At 36.2% G+C, this 16,723-nt stretch overlaps 1 pseudogene; it reads left to right on the top strand.

Annotated features, from left to right (window-relative positions):
- Nucleotides 7,836-10,336, top strand: LOC108634129 (annotated as a pseudogene).

Raw genomic sequence — 16,723 nt, 5'->3', positions numbered from 1 at the left:
TCGCTAAGAGTCAGACACAACTGAGCGACTTCACTTTCACTTTTCACTTTCATGCATTGGAGAAGGAAATGGCAACCCACTCCAGTACTCTTGCCTGAAGAATCCCAGGGATGGAGAAGCCTGGTGGGCTGCTGTCTATGGGGTCGCACAGAGTCGGACACGACTGAAGTGACTTCTTAGCAGCAGCAGCAGCAGCAACATGTCATATTACATTGTATAGACATGGCTTTATTTCATTAGTCACCTGGTGGTTTAGTCAGACTGTTTCTAATTCTTGCTCTTAAAAATAATCTGCTATAAATAAGCTTGAATATACATCATTTTGCCAATATGTGGGTAATCTATGGTATAGATAGATTCCTAAAAGTGGAGCTGTGAGTCAAATTTTTCACAGATTAGGTCTTCTAAGAAGCAGATTTGGGGACAGAAATTTAGAATTCATGGTGTTTTTAGGGAGTGCCCTTGGGTTTAACAGCTGTGCAAGGGAGAAGGAGGAAGTGGGATTGAGCAAAAGAAGCTAAACTTTGAAGATGCTGCATGAAGCCTCAGCCAACTCCGTAGGGAAGCCATGGACTTGAGATGACCTATCAGAATTGGCCCACATTGGGTGCCTTAGTTGGATGTTTCAGTTGCTGAATCGTGTCTAACTCTTTGCGACCCCATGGGATTTTCCAGGGAAGAATTTTGTATTGGGTTGCCATTTCCTTGTCCAGGGGATCTTCCTGACCCAGGGATCTAACCCATGTCTCCGACATTGGCAGGCAGATTCTTCACCACTGGGCACCCAGGAAGCCCTTACACAATAAATTAAACAGGCCTTTATACCGCCTTCTCCGTTAGTCATTGGTTGTGGGCTGTCCCAGGAAGGCATCGACTTTTGGTGGGGCGATTCTTTGCAGCAAGGCAAAACTTTCAGGGCTGACAGTTGAAGATTGTCTACTGACAGATCTTGCAGAAGCTGGCGCAATAAAACCTTCCTTGAAAGGGGGTATCTAGGTGTCCCATCTCCATGTTCAACCCCAAAGGGTATGTGACTTTGGTGGATTTTGCCAAATTGCCATACCAATTTATACTCTCACCTCACAACTTATGAGAATGTCTGTTTACTCATATCCTCCCCAACTCAGAATTTTATCAAGCTTCTGAATCTTTGCCAATCTGATTAGGTGAAATGTGATGTCTTGTTTGCCTGCTTGCTAAATCACTTCAGTCGTGTCCAACTCTTTGCAATCCCATGAACTATAGCCCACCAGGCTCCTCTGTCCATGGGATTCTCCAGGCAAGAATACTGGAGTGGGTTGCCCTCCTCCAGGGATCTTCCTGACCCAGAGATTGAACACATGTCTCATTATGTCTCCTTGGCAGGTGAGTTCTTTACCACTAGCGCCACTTGGGGAGCCCAGTGATGTCTTGGTATAGTTTTAATTTTCCTAACTTTTTTGTTTGAAGGAAGTCAAACTTCTTTTTGTCCTTCTCTTTTTTCTTTGAAGTGTCTATTTCTGTCCTTTGCACATTTTCCTACTGGGCTAATTTTTTAAAAGTAATTTGTAGGAACTCTTAATGTTAAAGATTAACATTTAACATTGCAGGCGAATTCTTTACCGTCTGAGTCACCATGGAAGCCAGACTTGAATCCTTTTAAAATGTAAGCCAATCATTTCACTTCCTCAATGGATTTCCATTTCCCTCAGAGAGAAAACAGTTATTACAGTGATCAGCAGGGCTGTGCAAGACACATGTCCCTTCTTGTACCTCTCTGACTTCATTTCCTACTGCTGCTCTGGCATCTCTCCCTCTCCTGTTTCTCCACCCTCACTAGAAGTTCCCTCTGCCTACAGAGTTCTTCTACCAGATAGCTACATGATAGTTCCCTGTTCCAATCCTTTTCAGGATTGAATTCTTGGGTCTTACCTGAAGTATCACTTCAAAGTGATGTTTATCCTCATAATCCTATTTTAAATTGTTATACACACCCTACACCCCTCCCCAACTAGAACAATTTTAATCTTCCTTACCCTGCTTTACATTTTCTTTTAAAAATAACGTTTACTGCCTTCTAATTGGGCTTCCTGGTGGGCTCAAATGGTAAAGAATCTGCATGCAATGCGGGAGACCTGGGTTCAGTCCCTGTGTTGGGAAGATTTCCTGGAGGAGGGCATGGCAACCCACTCCAGTATTCTTGCCTGGAGGATCCCCATGGACAGAGGAGCCTGGCAGGCTACAGTCCATGAGGTCGCAAAGAGTCAGACATGACTGAGCAACTAAGCACAGCACCTCCTTTTAATATAGAAGAATATTATGTTTATTATCTTACTGTCTGTGCTAGAATGAAAGCGCCATGAGAATAGTGTTTGTGGCTTAAAGTGAATATTCAATAAATATTTATTGTAAATTAGTATCTTTTTCCTTTGTATGTTTCAGTTCATCAGAAAAGCTGTTTTTGTGCATCTTGGATCCCCCTGTCTCAACCTTTTGTTTTGTTTGCCACTTGTATATCTGTCATTCATGAACTTGCCTTCATTATCAATTTGAGAATCCCCTTCACCTCTCTCCTATGGTAAATCTCCTGGTACCAGTATCCTTGTCTTTCTTGTTTTTCTCCCTCTTTTTTATGAGCACTTCCTCTTGTTTAGTTTATTCTTTCTGATGATAGCTTTTAAGAAAGAATGCAAAGTTTCCGAGAAATATGTCAGAAATTGTCTTTCATCTGGCTGTAGGCTTAACTGATAGTATGACCAGGTATAGAACTCTAGATTAGGAACAATTTTTCTTGAGAAGTTTTGAGACATTTCACCACTCTCTTCCAGCTTCCAGTGTTGGTCTCAAGAAGTGCAGTGAAATTTTAATTCTTGGTCTCTTATACATATTTTCTCTCTGAAAGTTCTTAGGTCTTCTCTTTTTTCCCCACGGCATGCTGTATCAGGGGACTTGTGTCCTTTAGTTCTAGGACCTTGATTTGCTTCTTTGATAATTTCCTCCTGTCTGGCTTCCCTGTTCTGTCTAGAATTTCTTCAGAGGTGGTATCTCTTTTCAAAAAACACTCAGTAGATTGGTGTCTAGATTGCTATTTACTAGACATAATTTGCATGATAGTACAGAAAAGGAAATGAAAGAAACAACAGAATCCAAGATTTAATAATACATGAAATCCTCATCAAGAGACAAAATCAGTGGGCTATCACTTTCTAAAGATAGCTGAGCTAAGGTTGTCTCTTGTGTCAAACAGGGAGTGATCACCACTTTTAAGGCTCTCCAGATATCCTAAAACCTAGAACAGTATCTAGCACATTGTGGGAAATTGGTAAATATTTACTGAATGAATAGATGTCCTTCACGAGTATTTGCACTTAAGTACATTCATTAGATAATAGAAAATAAACGTTTGCACACATACCTCAAGCAGCATATTCTGGGGAGTTCCTAATTTTTATCTCTTAAAATATTTAAAATAATGATCTGGTATTTATTTTTTTGTCAGATCTACTTCTCTATCAACCTGGAGCCACGATTCATATTCACTTTGGAGTAAAGGGAGCTATTTTGCTATAATAGATATCATTTTAGATAGTTCAAAATTTTAATATCATTTTGATGTTTGACATCGACTGTCAACAATTTGGTAAAAAGTTTTTTTATTAAGTGCTGGATATATTCCAAGGTGAGGGGCTTAAAAGTAAGCCAACAAAATATGATTCTATTTCTTTTTTCCCAAATCAAACTTCCTTTCATTTTTCTTGATGAATATCATATGATTTTTTTCCCAAGCCAAGGGACTTTGACTTTATTTATTCTTTTAGGAAATCGAGACAAATACACTCAATGACTCTACTTCTTGCCCAGCATGGTATAGAATGGTATTTGAGACACTAGGTAGGTGAATTCGGTCCAGTATCAGTTGGCTTTGAGGATGCCCAGCATTTGCTGTTTACAGTTTTGTTTGCTTTGCACTGTGAAAAAGCACACCAAAGCTATAGTATTACTGGTGGTAGGTGGAAAAAATATGAATAAACCAGGAAGTACGGTTGATCTTTTCCTTTGTTTACATTTTATTTTTACTTCTGATATGCCTTACTCAACAGCATGTAGCAACACAGGCCCTTAATATCTCACACGACTGAAGCAACTAAGCAGCAGCAGCAGCAGCATAAGAGCTAAGAACAAGTGAAAGAGCAGAATTTTGAATTCAGAATTGAGAATTCTGTTGTACATAATCACACCATCCCAAAAATAGAGAATAGCACTTAAATAGTGGATAGACCTTCTGAGGTCAAATCCAAGAGTTGGCTAATTAAGACCTTAAAAAACATTCAATGGTTTACATGTAAATTTGCATTAAGTTAAAGTGTGTATTCTAATCTTAAGTCATCTATTGATCTATATAGTTTTCCAAGAAATTGTTTGTACTTGCTATAAACAGTTGTAAGGTTAACCCAGGAGGCTAAATTCTTAGGTAAAGTGTACCAATTGAATCCTTGAAGAAGCAGACTACACCAAGATGAGATCTGATGTGTAAGGGATTTACTGGAGGGAATGCTTATGAAAGACAAAGGGAAAAGGAGAAGGGGCATAAAGGGAGAATGAAACAAGTCTAGCACCTGTGACAGGAGAGAGAGAAGGAAAGATTGTATGGAGAGAACCTCAAACCATAGAGCAATTCTGAGAAAATCTCGCCCAGGCCAATGGGGAATCCCTGAGCTGAAGTTGCCAGTTAAAGCAATCCTGCTTTGTGGAGGAATGGAATGGAATGTTCTTACATCTTGCTGCCATTGACTGGGAATAGCCTAAGGGTTTCCCTGGTGGCTCAGATGGTAAAGAATCTGTCTGCAGTGTGAGAGACCTGGGTTTGAGCCCTGGGTTGGGAAGATCCCCTGGAGAAGGAAATGCCAACCCACTCCAGTATTCTTGCCTGGAGAATCCCCATGGACAGAGAAGCCTGATGGGCTACAGTCCATGGGGTCGCAAATGGTTAGACACAACTGAGAGACTAAGGACATACAGCACAGCCTAAGGGAAACATGGCCTGACCCAAAAGCATTACAGTAAAAAATGTATCAATGGTCAATCAGCTATGCTCCCTGCAGCAGTATCTCTAAAAGGAAATCTGAGTGGACACTTCCATGACTACCACAGTCTACCTCTTATTCTGCACAAATTCATTTCTTTGTGTATGTTTGGGAAGTAGATTTGCCATGGTTCCTATGGGCTTCTTTTCCCATGGGGAAACATAGAAGTGGAATATTAGTAGGACTAAGCTGTAGTCTCCCAAAACTGCAATTAGTCTCAGGATGTCATTTCTCTCCTTAACTATCCATTCTAAGTTTCTTGTGCCCTCAGCTATTACCTCCTAAGGTCGTTATCATTAATCGGGTGAGTGTATTGTATTCAACTGAGTATCTGTTTTAGTTTTAGGAACATATTTTCTAGTAATATGTTCATGAGGTGGAAAATGTGAAAAGTTCCTTTGATTAACTAGCCAAGGACCCTGTCTTACATGACTTTAAAAATTTGAATCATGTCCTCTTAATTTCTAAACAATTGTGGTATTGATATTTGTGAACAAAATAAAGTAGATAATGAATCATGGAGAATGTGAAGAGGCCACTGTTTTATTGGAAATACTTTTTGGCTCATTATTAGGTATTTTTTTCAATGGCTCTAATATTATGTAACATATTTTACTATTAGAAAATTTCTCTACACAGATAGATTATATTTGATAGAAGTGAAACAAATGACATGCCACACCTTTGTATTTAGAGTTGTTATATTCTTTTATATTTGTATTATTGATTCTCTTTAATAGGCCTGTGTATTTAAATTACTGAATTTCCTTAGGCCACTTTCTTTAATTCTCTGGGTTTCAGTTCCTCAGCTATAATCTATTATGGAATTTGTCACTACGTCATGAAAATTAATTAGGAATAGTATTTATTATAACTAAGTTTTAAAATATCTGTGAGGACTAATTTTAATACCTATTAAGTTCCTGGAATTTTTTGGCTTAAAACAAATATAATCGTTTTCATTTTGTGCAACATAATTATTATCCTTTCAGCATGTTTTTGGGCTGTCTTCATAAATGGCAGAAATTAGAGGAAGATGAAAGCCACAGATTTTGACTAGCAGTATAAAACATTTTCTTTGGACTTTTGTGCAAATAATTTAAAAGTTAAAAGTAATTGGAATTTCTCACACATCACATGGGTATATTAGAATCATTAACATTTAGAACCATTATAGATTATGCAAGATAAATTGTTCAGTATTTCAGAAGTAACCAAATACCTGAGAAGGGGAACTTCTTTATAGGAGAATTCTAGCTAATACTTACAGAAAAAAGTTGAAGAATTTTAAATTATGCAATTCCTAATGAAACAATGAACCTAGGCAATGATAACCAGTAGATGCTAAAACCACTGAAAGGAAGGTTGAGTGGAGAACTTTATGATGGATCCATCTACCTGAAAACACTTGTCTACTAGTCAAAATTAAACATCATTAGAAGTAAGACAGAAACTTCCCTGGCGGTATAGTGGCCATAAGTCTGTGTTCCCAGTGCAGGAAGCGTGGATTCAATCCCTGGTCAAGGAGCTAGATCACACATGCTGCATTTGAGACCCAGCACAGCCAAATAAATAAAATGTTTAAAAAGTTCTTGAAAAAATTAATTAAGACAGCCTTGGTATCAGGTTGGGATCCTAGAACAGGAAAAGGGCATTCGGTGAAAACTACGAAATTTTAGTTACTGAACAAACTTGGATCTACTGGCCTACCATGCAGCAAAGTCAACTTACTGACATCAGGTTGTGGTGAAGGAAAATACAGGGTTATTTGCAGGGTGCCAGGCAAGGAGAAGGAGCTGCTAATGTGCAGTAGACCTAAACTCCCAAATGGCTTTCAGAGAAGAGTTTTAAAAAGCAACATTTGAGGTGAGGATTGCAGTTCATGGACTTTCTTCTGACTGGTTGGTGTGAGGTAACAGGGTGATGTTCTGGGAATCTTAATCATCATCCCTCTGTTTCCAGCCAGTGTGGGGTCTATGTGCTTGTGGTCAGCATGCAGTCATCACCCTCCACCTGCGTGGAAGTCTTAGTTCCTGCAGAACAACTCAAAGATATGCATAGATTGTTATGTGTATCTATTGAGGAAGAGCTAGGACTCTGTTTTCTTACTGAAGCCATCTTTCTTAACTGCTTTTCCTTCATCCTTTCTCTAGTAACTGTTTGAGTCTTCTCTTTGAAACTCAGGGAAGGCCTAGGAGGCTAAAACCTTTGTTGACAAACAAGAAACAGGGACATGGAGGGGCGTCGGTACCAGTGGGATACTATGAACTTTAGTTAATAATAAGGTATCAATATTAGTTTATTAATTGTAACAAATGTACCATACTAGCACAAAATGTTAGTAATGGGAAAGCTGTGGGAATGGAGATAAGGTAGATACAGGAACTCTACTATTTGCTCAGTTTTTCTGTAAATCTAAAATTTTTCTAAAAATAAAGTATGGTAATATAAACAATTAGGTAAGCAGATATTGTGTTCCTCCTGATATAAGGAAATAGGAAGTACAAAGAACCACCTACAAAGTATTCCTGACAAAAGGATCGGATCTGGAATCTAATCAAGCATCTAGATCAAATTATCAGTTTATTGGAAATGTGGAGGATAAATGACTATATTAAATAGTACCACAAGGATGCAATAAACCAAATCCAAAATGGGGGATTTTTACAAAAGACCTTGTTTCATAAATAAATAAATAAATAAGTGGTATTAAAAAAAAATGGAAGAGAAGAAACTGTAATTGACTAAAGACTTAAGAGATGTGTCAACCAAATGCATGTTGATTTTGAATCCTGTTTTGATGAAATCAACTGTGAAAAGGTATTTGGGGAAATTTGGACATGGATGAGGGATTAAATAATACTGAGAAATTACTTTTGATTTGTTAGGTGTGATAATGACATTGTGGGTTTTTTGAAGTTTTTATCTGAGAGATAAACATCTGAAATATTTCAATTTAATATGAAAAAGTGGAAATTTTTTTCATGTTTTTCAAAATGGAAAAGTATAGAATTAGATCCCTACTTTACAGTATACACAAAATAAATCCTAATTAAAGACCCAATTAGATTAACTTTTAAGTTAAAACTTGCATATTGCAAAAGTTATTATAAACCACATGAAAAGATAAGCCATTTCAGTGCAGATACCCTATAAAAAACTGAGCCTGAGTATTGCAGCATTTTTTATAATAGCAAGATTTGAAAAAATCTAATATAGAAGAATACAATCAGTATGATTTATTCATCCTATATAGGTCTACGCCACATAAATATAACAACATAATAAATCTCTAAAATATGATGTGTAAAAAAATTAAATTTCAAAAGGTAAGATGAAATATTATGCCAGTATTGTTTAAAGTTTAAAAACACATAACACTATGTTATTAATGGACACACATAAGGCAGAAGTATAAAAACAAACATGGAAAGAATACATACCACCTTGAAGATGGTCACTATCATGAGAAAAAAGAGAAAGAGATGAAAAGGCTGGGTTTTATCTTATCTAGAGCTTTTTGATGATTTAAGAAAAAAACTGAAGCAAATAAAGTGAAATCTGCCGGTGAACATGTAGGTGTTAGTTACACTATTTTGTGTATGTTTGCTATATTTCATAATGTAGAAAGTTGGAAGAAATGGCTGAAGTAAAAATGAAAGGACACATAGTCAAATATTTTGCCATAAATTTGATTGATATCCTTAACCAGATGACTCTGAAATATTATCCAGAATCATAAAGTGTCTAGAATAATTCTTATGGAATGGAGTTCCCCACCTATCTTTTTTTTCCAGGATGGCTTCTCAATTCAAATGACTTTGGATTCATGGGGATGGGCCTAGTATTAGAATCATTATGTGTTATTATGTATTCCTTTCTCAATTCAATATTACTAAATGCTCATTCAGTCCAAAATACTATACTAAGCTTCCAGCCTCTTCAAAACCTAATTTCTTTCTAAGCTAAATGATAGCAACCAGTATTGACTCTAGATGGTGAACTAAATGGGTGTGAATCTTACTCTACAAACTTGGATACACAAGATATAAAACATTAGTTTTTAAAAACTAAAGCTGTAGCCCCATTTGAAAGCTGATAGGAAATTTAGTCTTATTTTCTTCTGGTGCCCTGATTATACTAGGTTGGTGCAAATGTAATTGCGGTTTTTGCATTGTTGAAATTTGCTGTTTGATATTAAAATACTTTCTAATTCAACATGGTTATGTTATATAGCATTTTAATGCTCATTTTTGCTTTATGTTTTTTTTCTAATGACATTTCTTGCTGTTAATTTTATATTTGTTTTAGACTAGAGAAATGATGTTAGACACAAAGGAAACTTTGAGTAATTTTAAAATTTGAGTTCAAAATGGGTCATAAAGCAGTGGAGACAACTTGCAACATCAATAATGCATTTGGCCCAGGAACTGATAACACATGTACAGTGCAGTGATGGTTCAAGAAGTTTTGCAAAGGAGATGGGAGCCTTGAAGGTGAGGAGCACAGTGGCTGGCCATTGGAAGTTGACAACAACCAACTGAGAGCCATCATCAAAGCTGATCCTCTTACAGCTACACAAGAAGTTGCCGAAGAACTCAACATTGACCATTCTATTGTTGTTCGGCATTTGAAGCAGATTGAAAAGGTGAAAAAAGCTCAATAAGGGGATGCCTTGTGAGATGACCACAAATCAAAAGAAATGTTATTTTGAAGTGTCATCTTCTCTTATTCTACACAACAACAAGCCATTTTTCAATCAGATTGTGATGTGTGATGAAAAGTGGATTTTAGACAACAACCAGCGATGACCAGTTCAATGGTTAGACCTTGAAGAAGCCCCAAAGCACTTCCCAAAGCCAAACTTGCACCCAAAAAAAGGTCAGGGTCACTGTTTGGTGGTCTGCTGCCCATCTGATCTACTACAGCTTTCTGAATCCCAGTGAAACCATTTCATCTGAGAAGAATGTTTAGCAAATCTATGAGATTCATGGAAAACTGCAATGCCTGTAGCCAACACTGGTCAACAGAAAGGGCCCAGTTCTTCTCCATGATAGTGCCCGACTGTACATCTCACAACCAGTGCTTCAAAAGTTGAGAATGAATTGGGCTACGAAGTTTTGTGTCATCCACCATATTCACCTGACCTCTCATCAACTGATTACCACTTCTTCAAGCATCTTGACAACTTTTTGCAGGGAAGACACTTCCACAACCAGCAGGATACTGCAAACGCTTTCCTAGAGTTGGCGAATCCCGAAGTACAAGAATAAACAAACATTTCTCATTGGCAAAAATGTGTTGCTTGTAATGGTTCCTATTATGATTATTAAAGATGTGTTTGAGCCTAGTTATGATTTAAAATTCATTATCCAAAACTGTAATTACGTTTGCACCAACCTAATATTATCTCAATAACTGCCTTGATAATTCACCTCTTATTGACTGTCTTCATTCTCCTATCTTACTTCCCCATTGCCTTACTCTCCTAAATAAACTCCTTACATTTGAATCTTCTTTGGTATCCTCAGAGGAACCCAAACAGAGGTAATTAAGCATTAGGGCATCCCTACCTCACCTCAACCTCTTTGTTCATAAATGTAAGAGTTATTTAATAACGACGAACTCAACTAACCTATTTTTCAGCATAGTAAGTCAGACTTTATTTTTTGGGGCTCCAAAATCACTGCAGATGGAGACTGCAGCCATGAAATTAAAAGATGCTTACTCCTTGGAAGAGAAGTTGTGACCAACCTAGATAGCATATTCAAAAGCAGAGACATTACTTTGCCGACTAAGGTCCGTCTAGTCAAGGCTATTGTTTTTCTAGTGGTCATGTATGGATGTGAGAGTTGGACTGTGAAGAAAGCTGAGTACCGAAGAACTGATGCTTTTGAACTGTGGTGTTGGAGAAGACTCTTGAGAGTCCCTTGGACTGCAAGGAGATCCAACCAGCCCATTCTGAAGGAGATCAGCCCTGGGATTTCTTTGGAAGGAATGATGCTGAAGCTGAAGCTCCAGTACTTTGGCCACCTCATGCGAAGAGTTGACTCATTGGAAAAGACTCTGATGCTGGGAGGGATTGGGGGCAGGAGGAGAAGGGGATGACAGAGGATGAGATGGCTGGATGGCATCACTGATTCAATGGACGTGAGTCTGAGTGAACTGCAGGAGTTGGTGACGGACAGGGAGGCCTGGCGTGCTGCGATTCATGGGGTCGCAAAGAGTTGGACACGACTGATCAACTGAACTGAACTGAACTGAAGCTTCCTTTACAGGCAATTAATTGTACTGACATTTTAATGACATATTTTCAAGAATACACCTTCTATAAATGCATGTCATAACATACACCAACAAGATGTTACAGTACTGATTCATGGGTCACAGGTAGTCATGGAACTATGATACATTTTTTGGGTGTATCATACCTCACTAGGCTTGAGCTTCCATCTAAATGCTCGGGAAATCTATTTACTGGACAGCCAGGATACCAGTCAGAATGTATCAGAAGAGAATTTCATAAAAATAAAATAAATAACACACGTTAGAAACTGCACACCATACATAATAGAGGGTTCTCCTCCCAATCCAATGAATGGTGTGGCTCTCTTCCAATGCTTTCCCCCCCACCCCACCCAGGTTGGCTTCTCAATCTTTGAATTCGTGGGGATGGGCCCAGTAGTAGTATATTATATTTCATTATACATTTCTCTCTCAATCTAGTAGAAAATTACTAATGCTTACTATGCACAAACTAATTTGCTAGTGTTCCAGCCTCTTCAAAACTTACTTTCTAAGCTAAAGCATTTAGTTAGTAACACTAACTATATACAGATTGTGAATCCAACTCTTGCTTGTCCTATTTCTCCACAAGCACATTAATTATTTCTCTTCCAAGGGACTACTTCTTGACTATTGTCTAGCAAATCACCTCTTTTTCCCCTCTGGCTTACCATCATTATGCCCTAGGTAGGTAGAGTCTGGTTTAGTCTCTCAATGAGGAGTAATGAACACAACTCCATAGCCTAGATAAGGCTTTATTCTGAGTAGCAATTAAAGTACAGCCACATCCCTTAGGAAGCTGCCTTCCTGTCTCCTGAATTAATTTAGGGGTGGGAAATTGGAACACAAAATACTTGCTCTAGTTAAGTCAGATTAAAAAAATAGTACTTTGGTGTGTTTTAATTTTTTAATTATAAAAGTGATGTATGCACATGACTTAAAATTTTTGAACAGTAGTGTAAAGTACAAAATATTTTAAAATAAAGGTATTTCTATTTCTTGATTTATCAACTTTCAATAGTATATATTAATTGCTGATTTATAAAAAATAAAAAATTTAACACTTAAATTACTTCTTACTTTTCTTTATTTTTATTTTACTTCTCACTTTTCTTTATTTTTTCCTTTTTGTTGTTTCTTTCTTCTAGTGGTTGACTTCATAACTCTAAATTAGGTCTTAATCTCTCAATTTTAGTTTGAAAACTTTAATTTCACCAGACTAAGGTATTGTGGGATTGTTATCAGTGTCTAGAACAAGACAGGTGCTTTATCTAGTGCATTTAAAATGTAGCCAATAATTCTATGGAGTTGAAAACTATTAGCATCCTTTAACTAATGGAGCATTTAGTATCAAACTAATAAAAAAGACAATAGGTTTATAGAATTTCTATATTTTGAAAAAACTCAGACTTTATGAAATATGAAATCTTATTTATAAGAAAATGAATTTTTAAAATTTACCATGATTTTTATATCTCCTCAACAATTCACTTTTCTTAGAGAAGGAGTTAGAATTATTGTAATTCAGTTAGTCGGACATGACTGAGGGACTAAGCACACACACACAAATCCCTCTTAATAAATAAATAGTTCTAATTAAATTTTCAAAATAAGAACATCAACAGCTTTAATTATGAATAGTACACAGTCCAGTTTATCCCATATCAGGGTGCATTTGCTAAGCTCTTTGTCACGTGATAACCATAAAAAGTACCAATTTAGACTCTATGAGATAACATCTAATTTAAGATGAAGCAACAGAAATACAAGTGGTTGTCTAAGAAGGTTCCCCGACAACTTCTTTTATCTACGGAAAAAAAAAGGGGGGATGAGAGAAAGTTAGGGGAAGACTAGCCCCAAAGAAAATGAAAACCCTGAAATTTCTACACAAAGATGCAAAATAGATGTACTATGTGCTATCAATGATTATATCTTTGCAAAAAGTAAAAAAACTATTCCAAGTAAGATTAGATGAAAAGAAAAAAGAAAAAGTGGGAAGTGATCCTCAGGCAATGTTTATATACTGGTTAAGTCAGAAACAATACTCTAGAAAGAAATTACTTTTAACTGTCATGGAGTACTTTATAGTATAAATTCTTATTTTGCTCAGAATTGTATTTAGGATGAAGGAGAATAATAGTTATATCTATCTCAAATTCTGTAACAGTTACAGCCCTAATACTATATCCTGAAAATTTCGGTTCTCATTTGTTATCCTGTAAAAGCATATTTTGCTGTGCAAGCATCAAAATGCCACTGTTAGCTTTCTAAAAATAAAGTTTTTTTTTATCCTGCAAGGATTTTATTTATTAGTATTAACTAGAGACTCAAGTATCCACCTGAATTCTGTCAAGAATGTTGGTCGGCAGTGTGCCATGGAGAAAGACACTGAATTGGCATTTGAAGTAGAGCTAGATTCTTACTTCAGTTAGTTTTTAACCTCTCTGAGCTTTAGTTTCCTCCTCTCTTAGTGAGGATATAATATTATCTGCCATCCTACTTCCCTGATGAATTTTGAGGATCGGAATGAAGTACTGTATCTGAAAATGCATTATCATCTATAAAACACTATGTAAGTACTTATTATTACCTCAGTTAAGTAATATGAAACCAGAGGAAAAGAAATTAATCTTATCCTCAAAAATAAAGAGATTCTTTCAACAATAACAAACAGCTAAGAGGAGGAAGAAGGGAAGAGGAAAAGAAAGGGAGGGAGAGGGAAGGAGAGAAAGAGACATTGGCTAACATATTTTATTGTTTTGCTCAGTCATATTTGATAGTGCCTTTTGGTCTTCAATACAGGGGTCCTAGAAAAGTAAAGAAGGTATGCTCTAACTTTTCAATGTTCTTCCCTCTACTTTCATAGTGACCAAAGTTAGTATTTTAAAGAAAGTTTAAATATATGAATTATTTTATTTAATCCTCACAAAACACTACAAGGCAGATATTATTAATCTTTTACAAATGAGGAAATCAACAAGTTTAAAGTTATTGGTTTGAAGACCCACACCCAGTAAATAACTGTCCCAGATCTTCTGACTTCAGGTCCAGTGCTTTGGATTTCTGTTTACTGAAGCAATTTCTTGTAATTTCTTCATCCCTGGGTCTTCCAGAAAAATATTATTCCTAATCCTACCTGAAAATTGACAGTTGTGTAATAGTCAAAACTGAAAATAAGTCAGTTGTTCACCATGCATGAATGGACAAGGATGAAACACCCTGAATAGCCAAAACTATCTTGAGAAAGAAAAACAAAGCTGGAGGCATCATGCTTCCTGATTTCAAACTATATTGTTGTTGTTATTCTTCAGTCACTCAGTCATGTCTAACATGCTCTTTTCATGTCCAGTGATTCAGCTCTTCACATCAGGTGGCCGAAGTATTGGAGCTTCAGCTTCAGCGTCAGCCCTTTTAATGAATATTCAGGGTTGAGTTCCTTTCAGATTGACTGGTTTAAACTATCTTACAAAGCTGTAGTAATCAAAACAGTATGATATTAGCATTAAAACAGACACAAAGGTCAGTATATATTAGCATTAAAATAGACACAAAGAATAGAGAGCCCAGAAATAAACCAGAAATAAGCACACATGTGATCAATTAATTTATGACAGAGGAGCCAAGAATATACAATAGGGAAGGGATTGTCTCTTCAATAAACGGTGCTGGGAAAACTGGACAGCCACACACAAAGAATAAAACTAGGCCACTAGCTTATACCACAAAAATTAATTCAAAATAGATTAGAGGCTTGAATATAAGATCCGAAACCATAAAAATACTAGAAGAAAACAGGAGATAAGCCCCTTGACATTAGTCTAGATGATGGTTTTTATAGATTTGACATGAAAAGCAAAGGTAACAAAAGTAAAAGTAAAAGCTGACTCTATCAAAGTGAAAAACTTCTGCACAGCAAAGGAAGCTATCAACAAAATGCAAAGGCAATATATTGAATGGGAGAAAATATTTGCAAATCATTTATCTAAGGGGTTAATATCCAAAATACATAAATAACTCATACAGCTCAGTAGTAAAAAAAAAAAAAAATCTAATTAAAAAAACAGTAGAAGGTCTGAACAGGCTTTTTTTTTCCCAAAGAAGACATATAAATGGTCAACAGACACATTAAAAGATGCCCATCACTAATCATATGAGAATTCAAATTAAAACCACAGTGAAGTATCATCTCATACTTGTTAGAATGACTTATTAAAAAGAATAACAAGTGTTGGCCAGGATATGGAGAAAGAAGAAAACTTGTGCATTTATAGTAATATAAATTGGTGAAAACACTATGGAAAAAAGTATGGAGTCTCCCCAAACAGTTAAAAGTAGAACGATCATACAGTCCAGCAATTCCAGTTCTGTATATTAGGAAAGTAAAAGCATTAATTTGAAAAGATGTTTGCAACCCCACGTTCATTCCAACATTATTTACAATACCTAAGATATGGAAACAACCTAAATGTTCATCAGTGGATGGATGGGTAAAGAAAATACAGCATATATATTTTTCAGTCATAAAAAAGTGAAATCTTGCCATTTTCAACAACATGGGCCTTGAGATTTGAAAGTCAGACAACTTGGGCCTTGAGGGAAGTGAAAGTCTGGCAGAGAAAGACAAATACCATATAACTTCATCTATACAGAGAATAATTGGAGGATGCCAGAAGTAGTGGGTATGGGGAAGAAATGGGTGAAAGGAGTCAAAAGTTACAAATTTCCAGTTATAAAGTAAGTCATAGGGCTGTAATATACAGCACTGTGACGATAGTTAATAATACTATATTATATAGTTGAAAGTTGCTAACAGAGTAAATCTTAAAGACCTCATTACAAGAAAAAAAATTCTGTAACTGTGTATGGTAATGGATGTTAACTAAACTTAGTATGGTAACAATTTCACAATATGTACAAATATCAAATCATTATGTTGTACACCTAGAACTAATATAATATTGTATGTCAAGTATATCTCAATAAAAAAAAAATAGATGAATGGGCAAATTGACATATAGCCATACAAGGAAAACTAGCTTTCTGAAAAACGGTTTTCTGAAAAAGAAAAACCCATTGATTTGCACAACATTGTTGAATTTCAGAATAATTATGCAGAGTGAAAAACAAGCAGGAAAAAAGAATATATATGGTTTGATCCATTTATGTGTTAATTGTAGAAAATGCAAAGTAATCTTTAGTAACAGAATGTAAATTAGTGGTTGCTTGGGGATATGAGTAGAGGGAGGACAGGATTACAAGGAGGTACAAAGAAATTCTGGGAGTAGATGGAAATATTAACATTTCTGATGAATACATGTATCAAAACTAGTCAAACTGTACACTTTAAATATGAGCAAGTTAGTATTAATATATCA

Source organism: Capra hircus, chromosome 28, assembly GCF_001704415.2.
Source record: "Capra hircus breed San Clemente chromosome 28, ASM170441v1, whole genome shotgun sequence".
Taxonomy (NCBI): domain Eukaryota; kingdom Metazoa; phylum Chordata; class Mammalia; order Artiodactyla; family Bovidae; genus Capra; species Capra hircus.
This window is presented reverse-complemented; position numbering and strand designations above follow the sequence as displayed.